Below are 24,211 nucleotides of genomic sequence, written 5' to 3'. Positions count from 1 at the left end.
CCTCTTTCTATTATGTTGTTAGTACCTGTGTGAATCATGATCTGATTGTGCAGGCGTGTAAAACCTCCCACATAATGTGTAACACATGGAACCGATCTCCCCACCATACCTTTAGTTAAATCATTTCCTAACCAAATTTAAGGCAAGAAAAAAATAGTTTTCTTTTAAAACAAGAAGCTATAACTCTTACCTTTCCTCAGTGCACCTTTAAAGTGGTGGGGTGGGAGTGGGGGGAAAATACAACTTAACCCCATTACCTACCAATCAGCTTCATGCTGATGTCTTTATCATCAGCCTTTTCAAACTCTGCTTCCTGTTCCACTGTTTCAACTATCCCTATCTGTGCCTCTACTCTCAGGTTTTCATTGACAGTGTCCTCTGCTGACAGTGACCCCTGCTTCCCACCCCCCCAGGGCACTTTCCTTCACTCCCACTGATGCTCTAACTGTCTCCATCTCCTCCTCCTCCTCTCTCTCTCTCTCTCTCTGTCTCTCGTTTGCACTTGTCGCAAAATAATTTCACACTGATGCATTAGAATTAAAAGTCAGAGGAGACTTTTCCAGAGATGCAGGCTAAGATCCCCCAAGGAAGAATTCAGGCTTACGAAAGGAAAGATGGGAATATAGAAATGCTATAGATTCAAAGTGGGAAGATGCATTTAAAGATGGGTTCCCAATCATTGGTCAGCTGTGCCCTACTTCTGAGAGGTCTATTCTATGTAATAACTGCCATAACATAGCAATTCAACCAGCAATCACATTATCTAGTAGGTAAGTATCTTACTGCTGACTTAGATGGTGGTGCAGTGGCAATGTCAGTGGGCTTGTAATCCAGAGTGTAATATTCTGAAGATATAGATTGAAATCCTACCATGGCAACTAGTAGAATTTGCATTTGATTAATAATTCTGAAATTAAAAGCTCATCTAACGGTGGCCAAGAAACAATTGCTGATTTACCCAGAAACATGTCTGTTTGTCATTTTGGGAAGGAAATCTGCTGTCTTTAGCTGGTCCGGCCTATATATGACTCCAGACCCACAGCAATGCAACTGACACTTAACTGCACTCTGAAATGGCCTTGCAACCTTTTCAACTTCAAGGGCAATTTGGGGAAGGGCATTAAGTGCTACCAACACCATGAAAGAACAACAAACAACATTGTGAACTACTGGACTGTTTCCTGAGAGTAATTTCCATTTTGGTCTTTACTTTTCTTCTTCCACGATGTTGATGGACCCGAATAGCTAAATTATGCTCCTGTATCTTATGGTCTTATGATATTATGGGTTTGGAGTTGGTGGAGTGATGGTGAAGAAGTGTTTTGTCAAGATGATTGGCCTAGCAATAATCTGGAAAGACACCAGTTGCTTTTTCTCTTACATTCCTGCAATGGCATATAGGTTGCAGTGGGGTATTCAAAGGAAACAAAAAAAGTAAGGGAGCCATTATCAAAGCATTCCATCACCCCAGTGCCCATTAGGCTGGCTCCAAATAGTTTGTAGATGAGTGTGGGATCAGAGTTATACGTGGCTCCAAACTCAATGGGTTGTGGGTTTGCTGTGTTTGCAATGATCAGAATAAGTGGAGTCTCACAATCCAGATGAAAAGGATTGCAACATGGCCAGTGCCAGATTCTGCCAACAGAATTAATAACTGACTTCAGTATCATTGTGTCAGCATTGACATATAGTCCGAAACTTTATGCCAGACAAAAGAGAACACTGGCCTGAAACAAGCAGCTGACCCTTTGCCTATTTGTCACATTAGCCAGTTCAGTAATTCCCATTGCAGCCTTTTCTCAACTTTGTCATGGGGGCGGGGAATGTAGGGATCACTTTGTGCCAATGACTCTGATCACGGTTTCCCCGATCTCATATCCTCACCAAGACCACGTGTTATAAACTCAGTGGCATTGCCCACCTCTGCCAACTCATCTGTGAATGAACGGCCTCATCTTACCTCCAGTCTCAGATACTTCAGTTTCTTCTGATGAGCTCCCCCTTTTGATCTGCTGTAAACTTCAGGCTGAAGCTTAGCTTGGGTTAGGGCACAGGGGAGGGAACAAATGTAAGGATCTGGGGGAAGTATGAGATTTGATTCCTGCTCCTTGACCAATGTCAAAATAACCAATCCCAAACCAACATGATGAGTTGGTCCTTCTTTTTAATTATTCATTCACAGGCTGTGGGCATAGCTGGCTGATACAGCAATCACTGTACACTTCTAATTGTCCATGATAAGGTGGTGGTGAGCTGCCTTCTTGAATTGCTGCCATTTATGTGGGTGTAGCAGGCCCACAATGTTGTTAGGGAGGCTGTTTCTGGATTTTGATCCAGCGACACTGAAGGAACAATATATTTCCAAGTCAGGATGGCAAGTGGCTTGGAGAGGAACTTGCAGGTGGTATCTGCCGCCCTGTCTTTCTGGGTGGGACTGGAATTTGGTTTGGTAGGTGATATTTAAGAATCTTTGGCAAATTTCCGCAGTACATCTTGTTGGTAGTACAGACCGCTGCTACTGAGTGTCGGTGGTGGAGGGAGTGGATACTTGTGTGTGTAATGCCATCAAGCAGTTACTTTGCCCTAATGGTGCTGAGCTCCTCGAGTGTTGTTGTAACTGCATCCAAGCAAGTGGGGAATATTTCATCACACTCCTGACTTGTGCCTTGTTGATGCTGAACAGGCTTTGGGGAGTCAGGAGGTGAGTTAATTGCTGCTGTATCCCTAGCCTCTGACCTGTTCTTGTTGGCACTGTAATTATATAGCTATTATATATTTACTAATATATGAACTAAGCTGCAGTTCAGTTTGTAGTCAAGCAATGGACAGTGGAGAATTCAGCGATGGTAATGCCATTGAATACCAAGGGGTGTTGGTTAGATTCTCACTCTTGGAGATAGTCATTATTAGGCATTTGTGTTGCATGAATGGGACTTGCTATTTGTCACCCCAAGTCTGGACATTGCACAGGTCTTGCTGAACTTGGCTATGGACTGCTACAACATCTGAGGAGTCATGAATGGTGCTGAATGTTGTGCAATCATCAGCGAACATCCCCACTTCTGACCTTAAGACGGAGGAAAGGTCTTTGGTGAAGCAGCTGAAGATGGTTGGGCCAAGGACACAACTCTGAGGAACTCCTGCAGACATGACCTGGAGTTGAGATGACTGATCTCCAACAAACATCTCTGTATGTACTAAAATTGTCTCCAACCAATGGAGAGTTTCCCATTGATTCTGGTTTTGCTAGGGCTCCTTGATGCCACACTCGGTCAAGTGCAGCCTTAGTGTCAAGGGCTGTCATTCTTACCTCACCTCTGCCCCACAATTCAGATGGCTGGAGCATCATAACTGAATACCTCTCATTCCCTGCCTCTTCCTCATCCACACTCAGCTGCATGCCAACCTACAGATCGGTAACCTCTGGGAGAGACAAAAGAAAACCGCAGAAATCAATCCAGGGCCGACAAAGTAAACATTCTGTGGAAAATCTCTCTCCCGCCTTGTTAGCTGATGGGAGTTAGTTACAGAAAATCACACCCAGTGACTCTTGCTGCATTAAGCCTGCATTTCAAAAACACCTTTCATGATGTTAGGAAGTTCCAAAGCACCTTATTGTTCAGGGGTTCCCAATACATTTTAGTGTAAAAAAAGCTACTTCTGAAGTGCAGTCACTATTGTGCTGGGAAACACCAAGTTTTATATAGCATGCTCTCACAGCTAGAAATGACATAAGTGACTAGGGTGTGGAGGTACTGGTGTTGGACAAGGGTGCACAGAGTTAAAAATCACACACCACCAGGTTTTGGTCAAACAGGTTTATTTGGAAGTACTGGCTTTCAGGGCACTGCTCCTTCATCATCCTAGTTACCTGAAGAAGGAGCAGCGCTCCAAAAGATAGTACTTCCAATTGAACCTGTTTGACTAACCTTATGTTGTGTGATTTTTAGCATAAATGACTAAAGCAAGGTAGACACAGACTTTGGTTTCATCTGAAACACAGCACCCAGCCTGGGGAGTATACCCTGAGTACTACACAAAACGTTTCAGTTTGGATTTTGTGCCTAAGTTCCGTTGATCTAGATTTGTACCAATTGTTTGCTTTTCATTTAAGTTGCTGGCTTTGCCAGCAATGATTATCCAGCCCTAATTGCCTAGGGATAGTTTACAGGAAATCAACCTTCAGCCCCATGTAGGGAAGACCAGATAAGGATGGCACATTAGTGAACTAATTGATAATGGCTACCACCATCTCTTTTTTAAAATTCTAGATATTTTTTACTGCATTCATGTTTCACCATCTGCCGTGGTGGGAATGGAACCCATTTCTCCTGGTCATTTGCCAGGGGTTCTGGATTACTGGTCTCATGATATTACTACTATGAAGCCACCGTGAGCTGCAAAGAAAACTAAGCCTGCATTGCTCATCCCTGAGTGCCTGAGAGAAGGTAATAAATAGCTGGCTTCTTGAACAGCTGTGGTCCTCATGTTGTTGGAACCCTCACAGCGCTGGCTCAGAGAAAAGGGAACCACTTACTAATGATCCTGCTGTATTTATCTACAAGCCAGATTGAGGATTATGCTCTTTATGGTCAAACAGATTACTACCTAAGCTCATACCTGAAGACTGGCCAGATGACATCATTAACATTGGGTCACCTATCACATGAAGTATTGAACCCAAGTCTCTGTCAGGACAAGACAGAAGAAAATTGAGATGTAGCAGATTTAACTAAACCTAGATTGGATTATATGTCCCTTACCTCTTCCTTTTCTTTTTGCTGCTGCCAACGAGTTGCTAATTGTTCAGGATTGCCCTAGAGTCTCCAGCAATTGAAAATTAATCTCCAGGACACAGCTGAGAGCAAAACAGGAGCAAAATAAATCCCTGGGAGCATCAAAAGCAAACTATAAATAGATTCCTTTTGAGCAATTTGCATTTATTAATCATTAATAATATTGGAGATGGAAAATTCGCTGTTTGACTGAACGTCAGGAGTCATTCATCCAATGTTTTCACAAACTCCTGTCCATCCCATCACTCCCTACAGCTGAGGGGGTTATATGGGATGGGTAGAAGAAAGATCAGTTGACTTTATGGAAAGATTGCACATCACCAGGGTATATGTCATGGCAGCATTATGAGAAATGTGAGAGATTGTGTGAAAAATTAGCATCATTGACCTTATCACCTCAACCGGCCTTTGAAGATTTCAAGGCTGGTAGCTCAGATTTGGGTAATTTTTGCCATCCATCTTAGCACAGACCAAATTTGAAAAATTTCCTTCATGCCAAAGCACTGGAAGGTGTCCATAATCTGAGAGAGGTCAGCCTTTATATCTTTATATTTGCATGCCAAAAGGTTTGTTAATTTTTTTTCTCTGTGAAAGTCAAAATGTCTGTCTTGGGCGGTTGCAGCGTTGTGTCCTCGATGGATCGTGCATGCTCCGGGGAAAGCTAGGAGATTGTACAGTTAACTCCCGTGGTGTAATTCTAAACTATACAACCTACTACCTCAACCCGGAGGCAAGCAAATGTTTCCAAATCAACATCACATATCGTTTCTTCATTTCTTCAAAACATAAATCCTCCCTCATAAGAAATGGGAACAGGAGAAGGCCAATTGGCCCATCAAACTGGCTCTGCCAATCAAGATGATCATGGATGATTCACTTGGGGTCTCAACTCCACTTCCCTGTCTGCCCAACCCCACAACCCTTAGCTCTCTTGTCAATCAAAACTTTGTCAAACCCAGTCTTGAATATATTCAATGACCCAGCCTTCACTGCCCTCTGGTGAACAGAGCTCCAAACGTTAATGCCTCTCTTTGAGAGAAGCAATTACTCCTCACCCCTGGCTTAAATGGAAGATCCCTCCTTTACAAACAGTGTCTCCTAGTTGTAGCTTACCCAAAGCTGAAAATGTGTTGCTGGAAAAGCGCAGCAGGTCAGGCTTATGCCCGAAACGTCGATTCTCCTGTTCCCTGGATGCTGCCTGGCCTGCTGCGCTTTTCCAGCAACACATTTTCAGCTCTGATCTCCAGCATCTGCAGACCTCACTTTCTCCTCGTAGCTTACCCAAAGACAGGAAACATTTTCTTTGCACCAATTTTTTGCAGCCCTTCAGAAACCTTTTACCAATAATTGTTACTCTCTTTCTTTGAAACACCAATGACTATCCCTTTTTCAATAAAGGCCAACATTCCATTTGCCTTCTCAATCATTTGCTGTACCTGCATACGAACTTTGTGTGCGAAATATATATGAAGATATGCAGATCCATGTATGCCGGGGCATTCTGCAGTCTCTCCATCTAATTAATATGCTGCTTTTGCATTTGTTCTGCCCAAGTGAACATTCTCACATGATCCCACAACGTTTCCCACCTTCCAAACTATCAATACACCTTTGCAGGCTGATTGCACCCTGTTCATAAGTGTTTTGGGGGAGACAGTTCCAAATTTTCACAGTCGTTTTGTGTGACGTAGTTCCGCCTGACACTACACTGAATGAGCTAGCTCCCACTCTCCCATCTTCCTGCCCTCCCAAATCCTACCTATCTTTGTGAAACAGTAAAGCGCCATTGTCTTACCAAACCTTAGGGCTGCTCTCCCATGAGAGGAGTGATCGTTTAACCTGAGGGTCATCATATCTAAGGTGAGGGGAGAGGGTGAGAAGGAGAAACCTTTATGGTAGCCTCAGCTGGTACAGGATTTGAACCTTTGCGGTTGGCGTCACTCTGGAGCACCACCAGCTGTCCATGCAACTGAGCTAGCCAACAGGCTATCTTTATAAAATTAGCAACATTGACCACAAGGTAGTTGGTCCTTTCGCCAAAGTCATTAACATTGGTCGTAAGTAGTTGAGGGCCTGCAATGATTCCTGTGGGACTAAATAAGTTTTAATTTGTTTACTTGAAAACACTCCATTTACTATGACTACCTGTTTCTTATTTGTCAGCCAACCTTCTATCCATGTTCATATGTCACAGCCCCCACACCATGAGCATTCACTTTGTGCAGCAACCTTTTCCGTAACACCTTATAAAATACACTGCATCTTCTTGGTTCCCCTTTAGCTTGTCACATCCTCAAAGAACTCTAACAAATCCATGAAATGAGATTTCCCTTTCATGAAACGATGTTGACTCTGCCTGATGAGTTCCTAAATGTCCTGATATTTCTTACTTAATAATGCACTCGTGAGTGGCCATGGAGCTGATGGGAGTGATGGGAATACGAGCAAAAGTGTGGAAATATAACAAAGAAGCGTTTCAGGGTCTCGTACACCTTGAACAACAGTATCTCTGTTCTAGAGGTCAGTCTAACACAGAGGTTGGATAAGCGTGGGTGAGAAAGGAATTGAGAAGTAAGTCAACAGGAGTAGACGAAAAGAAGGGAGCAGTCTCCTTAAACACAGGTGAGAATTAGTTGGGCCAAATGGCCTGTTTCTGTGTTTTAAACTTTGAATAATCTACATAATCCAAACCATTTTCCTAATTCAACAAATGCAAAATACTGCAGACATTAGGAATCTGGAATAACAAAAAACAAGCAAATTCTAGAAATACCTAGGAGGTCTTGCAGCATCTGTGGAGAGAGAAACAGAGTTAACACTTTAGCTCAATGACCGTTTGTCATAAGTGGGAAATGTTTAGGATGTGACAGGTCACTAGCAAATGCAGGGAAAAGTCTGTGGATTGGGTGGAAGGCAGGAGAGGTTACATGACAAATGGACTGATGGTGAAAAGAGAAGCAGGGTAATGGGTAACAAAAAGAAAGTTTGGAGGAGGTATAAATTATAACAGCTGAACGACAGCTTTGTTCTTTGACAGCATCATACTGCATCGCAGGGTCACAATCTTCTTCGGAATAGGTGAAGGCCATTTGGCCCTTCTGTCCTATTCTGCCATTCAAAGCTGATCTCTATCTTAACTCCATTGAATCGCAAAGGTCCCGTAAATCTTGATACAATTTTGATTTAATAAAAAATGATCAATCTTGGTTTTGAAATCTGCAATTGACCCTGATCCTCAGCAACATTTTGATGTTGCTTGTTCCAGATTACCATCATCTATTGCTTCCTGACATTATCTTGAACAGCCTGGTTTTAATCTTGAAGTTATGCTCCCCATTGTGCTGGGATCTTCCACCAGAATGAATAGTCTCTCTCTACGTGCTCTATCAAACATTTCAATTAGTACTCTTATCTTAATTTTCTATCCATTGCCCACATAGTTCAAAGCAAGACAGAAGGACAGATAAACACTGGGAACCATCAGAACAAGAATAGGCCACTTAGCCCCTCGAATGCTTTCTGCTATTTCACCTCTTGGAAGTGGGGACAACAGTTCTGATTGCCAACAGGAAAATTGTAACTGTGACACGGCACGCGTTGGGAGAAAGAAAGACAGTGGATTTTGCAGGCAAAAAAGCAATGTACATTGGAATGGAAAATGTATTAGTAGAATGAATCATGGACAGCAGTCAGAAACACCAAACCATAAATAAGGTAGAAAAGGACTTGAGATCTTCGCTGAGTGTGTTTTAATCAGGAAGGGTCTACCGGGACCATGGCAGCTATAAGACCACATTGCCACAGACCCATAGAAGCGAGCTTGCGTAGTAGACTTGACCACAAGATCGGATCTACGGGTTTATGGCGACTGGCAGCATCTGACGATGACAAGGTGACGTTGCTGGGAATTTCAGTCCTTATGATTCCGGTGACAAAATGGAGAGAGAGAGAAAGAGAAGCGAAACAACACAAAGCTTTATTGAAATATCCAAGTCAACCCACTGACAAACTCAGACATCAAGCAGATTACATTAGTTAAGGTCCAGTGAAGACATATATTCAGCTACAGTGTATGTCCCGCAGTTTCATTCCCACTGTTAAGATTCACTCTCCATTCTGTCCTGTTGATGCATGCCAGCATCCATTTACATTGCCACCATGAATCTCTGGATTAGTGGTGCTGGAAGAGCACAGCAGTTGAGGCAGCATCCGAGCAGCAGTAAAATCGACGTTTCGGGCAAAAGCCCTTCATCAGGAATAAAGGCAGAGAGCCTGAAGCGTGGAGAGATAAGCTAGAGGAGGGTGGGGGTGGGGAGAAAGTGGCATAGAGTACTATAGGTGAGTGGGGGAGGGGATGAAGGTGATAGGTCAGGGAGGAGGGTGGAGTGGATAGGTGGAAAAGAAGATAGGCACGTAGGATAAGTCATGGGGACAGTCTCCACGCTTCAGGCTCTCCGCCTTTATTCCTGATGAAGGGCTTTTGCCCAAAACGTCGATTTTACTGCTCCTCGGATGCTGCCTGAACTGCTGTGCTCTTCCAGCACCACTAATCCAGAATCTGGTTTCCAGTATCTGCAGTCATTGTTTTTACCATGAATCTCTCTTTAAGAATAGGCAGGGGTCTTCAAATACAGGATATTGTGCCTGTATTGCCATTCAGTTTGAGCATGGCTCCTCTTGTCCTCTAACTCCATCCACCGGACTTACCTTCCTATCTCTCAATAGCCAGAACTGCTGAAAATCAATGAATCACATTTTTGACATTTTTGATTAACTATACACACTTTGAGGGATACGGTTCCAAATTTCCACAGTCCTCTTGTGTGAAGCAGTTCCTCCTCACACTATTCTGAATGATCTAGATCCTACTCTCCCATCATCCCACCTTCCCAAATCGAGCCTAGCTGGTTGAGTGTATGCCTACCCGGAGTGTGGATTAATGTTACTGTGTCAGCCAGTGAGATAGAGGCCAGTTTGCTCTTACAGTCCCTCAAACAACAAGCACAGAGTCTTCTTATGCCCCAAAGAGCAAATAGAGTTTTGATCAGAGTGGTGCTGGAAAAGCACAGCAGGTCAGGCAGCATCCGAGGAGAAGATTCCTGATGAAGGGCTTTTGCCCAAAACGTCGATTTTCCTGCTCCCAGGATGCTGCCTGACCTGTTGTGCTTTTCCAGCACCAGTCTGATCTAAACTCTGGTTTCCAGCATCTGCAGTCCTCACTTTTGTCCAAAGAGCAAATAGTCTATTTTAAAAGTCCCCACATGGGTCATTACACAGAACTTGAGACTGAATGAAGGCAGGAATATTCTCGAAGAGAAAGCAGGATAGTCACAAGTGATAAAATGATCCTCAATCTCTTACAGAAAGGTGGTCCCAAAGATTGGAAGAACTTCCAAAAGAGTTCCAATACTTAGAGTACAAAGAGATCTATTTTGTCTAATCAATCTGATTCAAAGGATTAATCTGTAGACCAGGTGGTTACTCAACTAGGCTAGAAGACAGCAAGTGGAGACCCCACAGTCTTCCTGCCTTGATTACATTTGGGGCAGGAATGCATTCCTAGTAAGGCTGGCACATGTTGTCTGCCCCTAATCTGGAATCACATGTTGGCAGTTCCTTCCCTGGAGAAAATCGGTGAACCAGATGGTATTACGACAATGATGCCAATTTTATTGTCACTGAGATTAGATTTTATTTCCAAATTACACTATCAAAATTGAAGCCCCACTAGCTGCCACAATGGGATTTAAACCATTGCCCCTACAGCTTGGAGCACAGATTATAGCTCACTGTAAACAATCACTCTGCATTCTGTCTTGCCCAATGCATCACCATCATCTCCTCCTCCAGTGAGATGTTTGATTGAGAGGGCTCACTCTATTTGTACATGGCGGCAACAAACACTGGGTCACTCTCATCCCCAAATCTGAAACTTGTGATCTGGAGCCCCTCTTCCAATTTAAGTCCAAAATCTGAGCTGATATTTTAGTAAAATATTGAGAGACCACTGCATTTTGTATAAGATGTTAAACTGAGGACTTCTGTGTCTGCCTGTTCAAGTGTACATAAAGGACCCCACCATAGTTCCTGAAGAAGTGTGTGCTCATAATACGGCGGCAAACATTTATTACTGAGCCAATAATAGATTATTGTACCGTCACAAAATACAAGAAGCCATTCATCCATTTGTAACTATCCCAGCTTTTTGAAAAGTATACTCAATTTGTCCCACTGCCACTCTCCTCCTTCTTTGTTGTCCTGTAAACTATTCCAATGATCCCATATTTATTCAATAATTATTCAGTTATCCCCAATTCTCCTTTGCAAGTTGTTTTTTGAATCTGTTTCCACCACCCCGGGCAGCACTGCTGCCTCACAGTGCCAGGGACCTGGGTTTGATTCCAGCTTCAAGAATCCACTGTCTGTGTGGAGTTTGCACATTCTCCCCTTGTCTGTGTAGATTTCCTCTGGGTGCTCTGGTTTCTTCTCACAGTCCAAAGATGTGCAAATCAGGTGATTGATCATGATAAATTGCCCATGGTGCTAGGTGCATTAGTCAGGGGTAAAGGTAGGGGAATGAGTCTGGGTGGGTTACTCTTCGAAGGGTAGGTGTGGACTTGTTGGGCTAAATGGCCTGTTTCCACACTGTAGGGAATCTAATCTAACTTCCAGGCTGGGCATTCCAGATCAGAGCAACGTACTGAGTAAAACAATTCTTCTCATCTCCCTCTTGGCTGCTTGGCCAATGACCTTTCTATCTCTACCTCGCTTTCCTTCTTTATGACATTCCTTAAAACCTACTCTCTTTCGGTCATCAGATATGATATTACCTTATATGGCATCTTTTGTGCCTTAGTATATACTGCTCCCTTGAAGAGCATTAGGATAAGTTATTGCATTAAAGATGCTATATAGATATAACATATTGTTGCTATTGTGTTTAAAACCTAGGTCCTTTGGTTCCTGACCATATTAGCAATAATTTAAAAGGCATTTAGATGGGTATATGAATAGGAAGGGTTTGGAGGGATATGGGCCAGGTGCTGGCAGGTGAGACTAGATTGGGTTGGGATATCTAGTCGGCATGGACAGGTTGGATCAAAGGGTCTGTTTCCATGGTGTACATCTCTATGACTCTAAATAAAGAGTTTCTCACTCTACCTGGTCTCTCAAAACGTTTTAGAGTTTTCAGCATAACCAGTTACTTTCCAATTGACCTACTGCACTGTCAGGTGAGAAATTCCAGCTTCTCTAATGTCTCCACCGACTGAAAATCCCTCAGCTCTGGCACCATCCTGGTAAATCCCCTGTGCACCCTCTCCAAAGACTGGCCATCCTTCCTCAAGTGCAATGCCCAGAACTGGACACAATACTGCAGCTGGAGTCTGTGTCAGTCACTAAGAAAGGGTTAATGTGACTACCTTGGCCTCGATGTGGTCGTCGGGAAGCTTTGGTGCTTCCAGTTGCTCTTTGCACCTGATTGCCCAACAAAAATCAAATCAAATTCATCAGCTGTGAATCCTTCTTATACATCAGATATTGAGACATAAGCACTGGGTAGCCACAGAAAAATGCAACTTGCAGGGCAAACTCCAAGTGCCTGAATAAGGCGACCCAAGCTGCACCCAGGATTGGCCAAGTTCAGATGAGTCTACCCGCAGAAAATTTATTGATAAAAATGTGTCTGTTTCCAAAAGCAATTTGATACGGTGTCACGCAACAGACATGCCAGCAAAGTTACAGGCCATGGAATAAAAGCAACACGAATATAACATTGGCTGATCAAGTTGACAGGAATCATAGAGTAATGGATGGTGTTTTGGACTGGAAGAAGGTTTTCTGCTGAGTTCTCCAGGCCATTGGAATTTTGTTTTCCTGAGAAATATTACTAACCTAAACCTAGGAGTACAGGGCACCATTTCAAAGCTTGCAAATGGTATGAAACGTGGAATAGACAATAGACAATAGGTGCAGGAATAGGCCATTCTGCCCTTCGAGCTAGCACCACCATTCATTATGATCATGGCTGACCATCCTCAATCAGTATCCTGTTCCTGCCTTATCCCCATAACTCTTGATTCCACTATCCTTAAGAGCTCTATCCAACTCTTTCTTGAAAGTATCCAGAGACTGGGCCTCCACAGCCTTCTGGGGCAGAGCATTCCACACATCCACCACTCTCTGGGTGAAGAAGTTTCTCCTCAACTCTGTTCTAAATGGCCTACCCCTTTTTTTTAAACTGTGTCCTCTGGTTCTGGGCTCACCCATCAGCGGAAACATGCTTCCTGCCTCCAGAGTGTCCAATCCTTTAATAATCTTATATGTCTGAATCAGATCCCCCCTCCGTCTTCTAAACTCAAGTGTATACAAGCCCAGTGGCTCCAATCTTTCAGCGTAAGATAGTCCCGCCATTCCGGGAATTGACCTCGTGAACCTACGCTGCACTCCCTCAATAGCCAGAATGTCTTTCCTCAAATTTGGAGACCAAAACTGCACACAATATTCCAGGTGCAGTCTCACCAGGGCCCTGTACAGCTGCAGAAGGACCTCTTTGCTTCTAGCCTTGATAACGGTGACGAGGATCGTTTGGAACTCCGAAAGGACAATGACACACTGGAGGAAGGGGCAGACAGGTGGTAGATGGAAATCAATGCAGGGAATTGTGACGTGATACATTTTGGTAAGAAGAATACAGATGGACAATGCACATTAAAGGGCACAACTCTAAAGGGGGTGCAGGGCAGAGAAACCTGGCTCCACCTGCGCAGAGATCACTGAAGGTGGAAGGGCAGGCCGAGAGAGCTGTTATTAAAACGTAAGACAATATTGGGCTTTATCACTAAGGCCTTAGAGTATAGAAGTAAGAAGATGCTGAACCTCAGCTGGACTTTTGTGTCCTCAACTCTGTACTTTGTAAAGACCTTGGAGAGAATACAGACAAGATGCAAAATTCATTCATTCTATGATTTCAGGCCACAGTGTCGCTATCAGTGCATCTCACCCAAATCCTGGAAGGAAATGCAGATGATATTCAGGAGGAGGCAGTGCAATCCAAACCAAAGTAATTTGCTATTTTGAGAAAATTCTCATCATCCTGTTACCTTAAATCATGCCTCCCCCATGGTTACCAACACTTCTGCATTGGGAGGAAGAAGGAACTGAGAATGACAGCACTGTTGCTAAGTTTGCAGCTGACGCAAAGATAGGGGGAGGGACAGGTAGTGTTGAGGAGGCAGAGAAGCTGCAGAAGGACTTGAAAGTCAAGAAGAATGGGCAAAGAAGTGGCAGACGGAACAAAACATGGGGAATTGTGAGGTTATACACTTTGGTAGGAAGAATAGAGGTGTAGACTATTTTCTAAATGGGAAAAATACTTAGGAAATCTGAAACACAAAGGGACTTGGGAGTCCTTGTTCAGAATTCTCTTAAGGTCAAATTGCAGATTCAGCCTGACCTGCTGTGCTTTTCCAGCACCACACTCTTGACTCTGATCTTCAGCATCTGCACTCCTCACTTTCCCTGCAGATTCAGTAGGCAGTTAGAAAGGCAAATGCAATGTTAGCATTCATTTTGAGAGGGCTGGAATACAAGAGCAGAGATGCATTGTTGAGGCTGTAGAAGGCTCTTGTCAGACCACATTTGGAATATTGTGCGCGAATTTTGACGCTCATGTCTAAGGAAGAGTGTGCTGGCATTGGAGGGGACCCAGAAGAGTTTTACAAGAATGATCCCGGGGATGAAGGGTTTGTCATATGAGGACAGGTTCAGGACTCTGGGTCTATGCTCAATGGAGTTTAGAAGGAGGGGCTGCTGATTGAAACTTACAGAATACTGGAGGCCTGGATAGAGTGGATGTGGAGAAGATGTTTTCATTAGCAGGAAAGGCTAGGACTCGAGGGCACAGCCTCAAAGTGAAGGGATGACTCTTTAGAACCAAGATGGTGAGGAATTTCTTCAGCCAGAGGGTGGTGAATCTGTGGAACTCGTTGCTGCAGAGAGCTGTGGAGGCCAAGTTATTGAGTGTATCTTAAGATAGAGATAGATAGATTTGTGATTAGTAAGGAGATAAGTGTTAAGGGGTGAGGGCAGGAGAATGGGGTTGAGAAACATAACACCCATGATCTAATGGTGGGGCAGACGTGATGGGCCAATAGGCATAATTCAACATCTATATGTATGGCCTTATGCCAGTGAGAAGATTTTTACCCCATCCATCTATCTATCCCTCTTCACAACCTCTTTCAGCTAGCCGTAGAAGCTCATATCTGTTACAAGTCATCCCTAAGGTACGCCCTGATCACCCCAACTAAGGCCTAACCAGCATCTCTGCCCATGAGAATATGCCGTGAGTAGGGTGGAGCTCAGAAGCAGCTGAAATCTAGGCCGTTCAGTATCAAACTGGAGGAACGGTTCCCCATTACTCTGCAGCATGCCACCATGGAGGGCATCCAAGCTCAGGGGTCCATTGCTGTACAGTCCAAGGATGGGGACGGTCCTGAGACAAGAACTGTAGGAGGTGAGGCCAAGCCATCAATGTTTGTGGGCAGGCAAGGCGGTCAGGGTGGTTCTCTGTCGATCCTGATTACAGGTGACCGAGTTCAGTGTCCGAGGCCGTCTGGGAAAGGAAGAATCCAGCCCTCAGCTGGTGTTTCACTGTGGCAGGGAAGTCAGTGTGGGGCCTGGTGGCCATCTTGTGCACAACACTGACTGCTTGCACCTAGTGACCGAAACGATGTGGGAAAGGAAAAGAGCTGAATGGAGGTCACACAACCAGCTGAGAAATGGTGCCATAGAAACGTAGAAAACAGGATCAGGAGCAGACGATTCCAGCCTATTCCACTTTTCATTATGATCACGGCTGATCGTCGAAATCAATATCCTGCTCTCCCCATCCCCCACCCATCCCCCCCATATTCTTTAATCCCTTTAGCCCCAAGCACATTACCCAACTCTTTCTTAAAATAATACAATATTTTGGCCCTGACCATTTTCTGTGGTAGAGAACTCCACTACTCTCTGGGTGAAGAAATTTCTCCTCATTTCTGTCCTAAGTGGTTTACCCTGTATCCCTCGACTCTGGACTCCTTGCTCATTTGTAACATCCTTCCTACATTTACCCTGTCTAGTCCTGTTCAAACTTTAGAGGTTTCTACCAGATCCCCTCCACCTTGCTCTTCTAAACTCCAGCAACTATTGCTCTAACTGATCTAATTTCTCCTCAATCTCTCTGGATCATCAGACCGTGACCAGATGGGTGGCCATTCTGCCAGTGAGTAAAGAATTGACTCGGCGTCACACGTTCAGTAGCAAGGCATTCCGATCTGTAACATGTGCCTGAACGGAAAGAGACCTAGTTGTAACTTTCAAAAGGGAATTGGATAAATTCTTGAAGGGGAAAATAAGATTGCAAGCTAATCTGGGTGGACAATTGAACTGCAGTTCATGACATGTGTTATAACAGTGGGAAGCTTGCTATCGATCACAGTCTGTCATGTCTGGCACAGTTTGCTATGTCTGACACAACCTGCCATGGCAACAGTTGCTATGGCGACTGCTGCCAGCCAAGAAAAGCAAGAACAGCTTTGAACATTATTCGGTAACTCTTAGACTTTGTAGCTGACAGGTCCCAAGTGGACGGAGTCAGGCAGGCTCAGAAGTCCTACTTGTAAAATTTCTGCTGAATATTGTTGGCTGGGAAAATCAGACTTGGGCAGACATCGGGTTAAAAGAAAGGATTAGGCCCAGGGTCAATAACTACAAATATACACGTAGACACTCTCACTGCCCGGATAATCGAACGGGGTGCAAAGACGCAGATAAGACGAGGTGCCCATTTAGGAATCAGAGGAGTGGATATTCAGTGACCTTGTCTGGTCTCAAACAGGGTGGAGGTGGTCTCAAAATGGGACAGGCTCCATTCTTGAAGGACAACACACTGAGTGCAGAACAGCCAGCTGTTTCAGACCCTCTTCTGATATCGATTATCAGAATATGATTGCGACACAGGAGGAGGGCATTTGGCCCATCGAGTCCACACTGGCTCCCTCAATCTACAACTCATCTAGTCCCAAGGCCTGCTCTCCTTCAGATCATTATTTAGTCTCCTTTGCAAATCTCACAAATAAATCTGCATCTTGTGACATTACTAGGATCCCATTCCTCATTTTTGGTTGAATGGGGACAAGGCAGGAGAATGGGGGTTCAGAAACGTACCAGTCATGATTGAATGGGGGACAGGCTGGATGGGCTGAATGACCTAATTCTGCTCGTGTATCATGGTCTTATGGACAGTGAAGTATGTTTATTTGGACCATCTCTAAGGGCATTTGGTTCTTGACCAAATGAAATGGTTTAATTTCTTTGAGAGGGAGGGGATTGCCTTTCAATACCTTCATTGCTGCTCACCCAGAAACCCCACTGCCCAAGATTAAGAATCTTCCTCAGCCTTCTCCGGTCTCACAAACACCTGTTTGGGAGGAAGTTTCTGCCATTCCTTATTTGCAGGAGTGTTTCCTTCCTATCTGCCCTGAATGATATGGCTCAGAGTTTGAGCCTATATGCTGTCTTGCTACAGAGTCATAGGGATGTACAGCACAGAAACAGACCCTTCGGTCCAACTTGTCCATGCCGACCAGATATCCTAAACTGATCTTGTCCCATTTACCAGCATCCGGCCCGTATCTCTCTAAACCTTTCCTATTCGCATACCCATCCTGATGCCTCTTAAATGTTGTAATTGTACCAGCCTCCTCCACCTCCTCTGGCAGCTCGTTCCATACATGCACCACCCTCCGTGTTAAAAAGTTGCCCGTTAGGTCCCTTTTAAATCTTTCCCCTCTCACCTTAAACCTATGCCTTTTAGTTCTGGACTCCCCTATCCTGGAGAGAAGACCTTGGTTATTCGCCTTTTACATGCCCCTTGTGATTTTATAAACCTCGATAAGGTCACCCCTCAGCCCCTGATGCTCCTTCATTCTTTCTTATCAAGAAATGGGTACGAAGGAACATGGATGTACTTTCATACATCCCTCTAAAAGTCTCGGAAGTAAGCTGTTACATTTTCTGAGAGATGAAAGATGGTCCCCAAATTCACCACACTCTCCCTTCACCACCCCCCACATCACCATCCCAACTACAATGGTAATAAACCATTGGTAATAAACTCTTTTACAATGAACAAAGTAATTTTGATTCATCAGAACCGGTACCAGATGAGATCAGTGGCTTTAGCACTTGTCAACCCCAGAAGTCCCCCTGATCTGTGGTGAGCTTACTCTGAGGACTATCTCAGCAGACCAGTGTGGGATCCGAGGGACCACTCAATCATTGCTTGTGAGGAATAAATAATAAAACATGTACTACCTTGATACCGATGTCCAATTCCAGCATTTGTCATTTGAGTGTGAATTCTGTAGACGGAGCTCTATCTGTGTTATATAGAAAGGGAAGTAGATGTTTAGTCTTCCTTTATCAGAATCTGGAGAGTCATGTGACAGTTTCCCCTGAAACAGTGAAATCAGAAGTCATGACATTGTCCATTAAAGCTGTGCAGAGATCAAGGATCAACCAAGAGGCTGTGGGGAGGCGATAGCCTTGCGGTACTATCACTGGACTGTAAATCCAGATAATGTTCTGGGGACCTGGGTTGGAATCCCACCATGGTGATGAAATTGGAATTTAACTGCCCTTTGGCCAATTAGGGATGGGCAATAAACGCTGGCCTAGCCAGTGAAACCTTCACCCAGTGAATGAATAAAGGAACCAAGGCAAGGTTCAATTAGTCTGAACTCTCCTCAATCATCCAGCTACTGCCACACTGACCCAAGCAATGCAAGCACCAGCTATAATTTAGTCTGTAAACTTACTCCTGGGTATATGTTATTCTACATGTTAACCTCCCAACTCTCCATTAATTAGATCTCAGTCTGTAACTCACTCTCGAGTATCTATTGCTCTATATATTGATTCCCCAATTATATTCTAGCCTGTATATCAGTGAATGGTTAGAGTGTAGAAAAAAAGCCTTGCCTCTTGGCCACATGAACCTTTACCATTCAGATGCTCATCCAATTCCTTTTTGAAATTTAGGATCCACCCTGCCTCTTCCACACTCTCACACAGCGACATTGGAGATCCTAACCACTCACTCCCTCAATAATGACACTTTTGGTCCTGTTAAACTTGTGTCCTTTAATACCTGACCTGTCTACTCTGGAAACCTCTCTCCATCCACCTCGCGATGATGAGCATCTCCATCAGATCTCCTCTCAATCTTCTCTTCACTAAGGAGAATAACTCCAACATTTCCTATCTATCTCTACAACATTGCCAAAACAATAATTATGAATCCTTTCTGCATTCTTTCCAATGCTGCCACATGCTCCATAATGTGTAGAGTCCAGAACTTGTTAAAAATCTCTAGCTGGAACAAAAACCAGTGTTTAATAATGGTTAAAGGCTGCTCATTGCCGCCTTCTCAGGGGCAACTGGAGATGAGCAATAGTCAGTGATACCTACATTTCATAAATTAATAAAAGAAAGTCATTTTCTTGCTTTTGTACTCTGGGCCTTATTTATAAAGTTCAGGAATCTTGTTAACGATTTATTAATTACTTTCTCAATCTGCCCTGTCACCCTCATCGAACTGTGTTTATCTGCCCCCATATCCCCTACACCCCCTTTAGAAGTGCATCTTTTTTTACACTTCCCTTCCTGGTACTTTTAAATGAATGACTTCACACTCTGCTGCATTACACTTCACCTGCAAGATATTCATCTGCTCCACAAGCCTGCCTCTGTCCTACTGAAGACTATTGTTCTTCCTTTCACAGTTCACAAGTTTTGTTTCACCTGCAAATTTTGACATTGTGACCTATAAAGCCACATCGTTAATATAAATCAAGAAAAGTGGCTGGTCCTAGACACATTCCTGGGAAATGCACATGCAGCCATGTTATTCTATACATATACCAACCAAATCCCTCAATTAGATTTCTGCCTGTAACTCTCTCCCATATATATTATAATCCAGTTAGAAACTAATGTGAAATCTTTGTAAAATAGCTTGATAAAACATTGCTGTATCTATAGACCTCTACAACATTTTGTAACCATCTCATGTAATATCTCTCCTTTTAGATGTTGCCGCTGCCAGTATGTCTTACTCTAGTTACCCCATTTCTATCTTTGAAAACAAGAGGGGATGAAGTTTTCTCCTTTACCCAAGGCCAATTACTTCTCTTTCCATCTCCTTTTTGTCCTAAAGGTTCCAACTCAATTCAATTTCTATCCTTGATTTCCATCTTGGTCGTCCGTTGGGAACAGAGGGGTGGGCAAGGAGGGAAGGGTTTGTGTAGGTACTCAATTTTACAATATGCCCAATTTTACCTTATGTTGATGGTAAGTAGGAAGTGTTAATTGTTGGATTGACTGTTGGTACTCTAAGTTGACAAGGCTTGGGGGCTAAATAAGATGCAAAGAATATTGAAGGAAGTAAGGGTGGAAAGTGAAGGGGCACTTGAGTGCCAGTTAACTGGAAAATTACAAAGATTACACACTTGTTAAAAAAAAATTGCATGAATTAGCCCGACAATCACTTTTTTTGAAGAGGTAACAGAACGGCTCGGTGGGGGTAATGCTGTTGTTGTGCCACACATAGATCGCCAGAAGGATTTTGATTCAAGACCCCACAACAGACTTGTGCAAAAATATGTTCATCCAATTCCTTTTTGAAATTTAAGATCCACCCTGCCTCCTCCACACTTTCACACAGAGACATTCCAGATCCTAACACTTTTGGTTCTGTTGCCGATGGAATCAAAATATTATTACCAAAGTGGCTGACTAAAACTATATACAGTATTCGAGCTGAGGTCTCACTAACACACTGTATAGTTATTTCCTCAGACTAGGAGACCAAAACTGCACACAATACTCAAAGTGTGGCCTGAAGAGGGCCCTGTATAGCTGCAGTAAAATATCCCTACTCCTACACTCAAATCTTCTTGCTATGAAGGTCAGAATGCCATTAGCCTTCCTCATCACCTGCTGCACCTTCGTGCCAACCTTCAGCGACTGCTCCACCATGACACCCAAGTCTTGTTGCTTCTCACCAGTTCCTAAACTGCCAGTAATTATGTTGACATGCACACACACACTTCCCATACTTCAACAGTGTTTAGAAATCAGAACCCTGAAAAATTTGACTCATCCTCCATCCAGGAACTCTGTGAACAAGGCATCTTGTGGCAAGGTGGCACCTTCCCTCTCTCTGGACCAGAAGTCTTGAGTTCAAATCCCACCTGTTCCAAAAGTGTACCACCACATGAACAGGTTGATTAGAAAATATGTATAACCGCTAACCACCCACTACTCTGCCTGCACTTAGTTGCTCAGATCAAGCGACGAGTCCAGAAGCTTCTCGTTAGACACTACATTTTCAGATAAACAGCATTGAAATCCTGACTTGAGAAATATCACGGAGATTTCGCCTAGCCCTGCTGTTTCTTATCAGTAATGGAGAGCGAGTGTAACAACATCCTTAAAAATTAAGAGACAAGCATATATTAAACTAAATCAATGTTGGATAAACAAATAATCCAAGGTAAGCAGTACTGCCTTTCGCAGAAAAATGAACACAAACATTCAACCACCTCAGATTCACCATTTCAAAAGCATACCACTCTGAAGGGTTTGGAATGAAATTAATGCTACAATGACTTTAACATGACACCTTTCATCAAAGCTCTCTGCAGCTGACAACATATTTTTCTGAAGTGTAGTCAATGCTGCATGTGGGAACAAACTGGCCGTGAATATACACACAGTAAGATCCCACAATTGGAAATGTGATCAAGGGCAGATAACTCAATTCCATTTTACATTGTGACGTTTTGCAACGACTCTGTTGAGAAATGGGTCTGCTCTTTTTCAAATTGGGGTCAGGCTCTTTTATACCTCCATTAACGGTGGGTGTGGATGGGGCGTTGTGTACCCCAAACACGCCAATTTCATGCTGAGCACTCGACATAGTGGGATGTTAATTTTGTAAGTTGGTTGCGGAGCTTGAAGATTTGTTTTTAAACGTTTCGTCACCATACTAGGTAACATCATCAGTGAGATTCTCCCGTGAAGTGCTGGTGGTATGTCCCGCCTCTCTACTTATAGGTCTTGGTTTCTTAAGGTGGGTGATGTCATTTTCAGTTTTTTTTCAAGGGAAGGTAGATAGGGTCTAAATCGATGTGTTTATTGATGGAGTTCTGGTTAGAATGCCAGGCGTCTAAGGATTCTCGTGCGTGCTTTTGTTTCACTTGTCCTAGGATGTGTGTGCTGTCCCAGTTAAAGTGGTGTCCTTCTTTGTCTGTATGTATAGTATGAAACTAGTGATAGTTGGATGTCTCAAACAGCTCATAGTGTGGAGCCACACTTGCACAGAACAACAGTGAAGTGATGACAGAGAGTGGTGTGACTAACATCATGGTTGAAGAGGAGAGATGAGGAACATAGGAACAGGAGTAGGCCATTCAGCCCATCAGACCTGTTCCGCCACTCAATAAGATCATTACTGATCTTTTGCCTAACTCCATATGCCTGCCTTGGTCCTATATCCCTTGAAACCCTTGCTTAATAAAAATTGCTGATCTCAGATTGAAATATAACAATTGAATTAGCAGGATGCTTCCGCAAGTTGGGGATCTGGAATACATTGGTATAATTTGGCCAACAGATTCATGAGGAGAAGCTTGTGATGAAGGCTTGTTTGAATGGAAGGGATACCAGAGATAAACAGGTCAATGACAAAACTTCATGTATTCCCAGCTCTAAATCACTATATAACGGACGAAATACTGGATAGGATTATATTCATTGCACTTCAGAAGAATGAGGGGAAATCTCTTGAACAATTGTAACAGGACTAGACAGGGTTGAAGTAGAAGGGATGTTCTCAATGACCAGGAAATCCATAGTGGCTTAGTGGTTAGCACTGATGCCTTATAGTGCCAGCGACCTGAGTTCGATTCCACTCTCCGGTAACTGTCTGTGCCTGTGTGGATTCCTTCTGGTACTCCGGTTTCCTCCCACAGTCCAAAGATGTGCAAGTTAGGTGGATTGGCCATGCTAAATTGCCTTAGTGTCCAGGAATGTGCATGTTAGGTAAGTTAGCCATGGGAAATACAGGGTCACAGGGTATGGAGGTGGGTCTGGGTAGGATGCTCTTTGAACGGTCGGTGTGGACTCGATGGGCTGAATGTCCTGTTTCCACACCACAGGGTCTCTATGATTTCAGATCAGGTGGTCACAATCTAAAAATATGGGGTGAGGCCATTTAGGACTGAGATGAGGAGAAATGTCTTCACCCAGGGAGTGTTGAGCTTGTGGAATTCTCTGCCATAGCAAGTAGTTGACAGGCCTTAAATATTGAATATTTTCCAGAAAAAATTAGATATATTTCTTAGTGCTAAAGAATCAAAGGGTATGGAGAGAAAGCTGGAATAGGGATGATCAGCCATGTTCAGATTAAATGTTGGAGCAGGCTCAGATAGCTGAGTGACCTACTCCTGCTCCTAGGTTCCAAGGTTTCATGTAGGTTTAAGCATCATAGAATGTTACATTACAGAAGCAGGCCATTTAACCCACTGTGCCTATGCCAACTCTGAAATTAGCTCCGCTCCTCACCTACACCTATCTTCGACACTTGTAACAACGTTCACAAAGAACATGGAAATCCCACAATCCCTCTGTCATACACAGTCGGTAACACTCCAGAGGCTTGAATATCTAATCCAAGTGGTCAGTCCCACTGATGGAGAGCTGTATTGTTAGCGGGGTTGACTCTTGCATCAGGTATTAAACTAGTGCTACCTCCGCACTCTTAGATGGAAATAAAGGATCTCCTGTTACTGTTTGAAGGCAAAGTCAGAAGTTACATGACCCCAGGTTATCGTCCAACAGGTTCATTTAAAATCACAAACTTTTGGAGTGCTGCTCCTTCATCAGGTGACATGCTGGAGAATAACCTGATATCATGTGACTTCTGACCTTGCCCACACTAGTCTGACACCGGCACCTCCACATCATGTTCAATGGAAATCAGGGGAAGGCTTCACAATATATTGGTCAATATTTATTGGTTATGTGGTCTTTACAACACTGTTGTTTATGGTAGATTGCTTAGATCAATATTAGCTGTGAAATCTTTTACACTGCAATAGACATAACTGTGCTTAGGAGAAAGTGAGGACTGCAGATGCTGGAGATCAGAGTCGAAGAGTGTGGTGCTAGAAAAGCACAGCAGGACAGGCAGGACCCAAGGGGCAGGAGAATCGACATTTTGGGCATTCTGATGAATGGCTTATGCCTGAAACGTCGATTCTCCTACTCCTTGGATGCTGCCTGAGCAGCTGTGCTTTTCCAGC

The 24,211-nt window shown here is 43.6% G+C and overlaps 1 long non-coding RNA gene across 9 annotated transcripts in view; it reads right to left on the bottom strand.

Moving 5' to 3' along the window:
• LOC122555422 (uncharacterized) overlaps window positions 1–24,211 on the bottom strand; it is a 331,724-nt gene that overhangs the window by 52,776 nt on the left and 254,737 nt on the right. For all 9 annotated transcript variants that reach the window (XR_015758781.1, XR_006313264.2, XR_006313266.2 and 6 more), the window contains one exon: window positions 18,159–18,223. This is a non-coding gene — a long non-coding RNA (uncharacterized LOC122555422). The remainder of the gene's footprint in view (window positions 1–18,158; window positions 18,224–24,211) is intronic.

This window comes from Chiloscyllium plagiosum, unplaced genomic scaffold, assembly GCF_037043375.1.
Source record: "Chiloscyllium plagiosum isolate Xiang-an unplaced genomic scaffold, Cpla_swu_hap1 HiC_scaffold_12, whole genome shotgun sequence".
Lineage (NCBI taxonomy): Eukaryota > Metazoa > Chordata > Chondrichthyes > Orectolobiformes > Hemiscylliidae > Chiloscyllium > Chiloscyllium plagiosum.
This window is presented reverse-complemented; position numbering and strand designations above follow the sequence as displayed.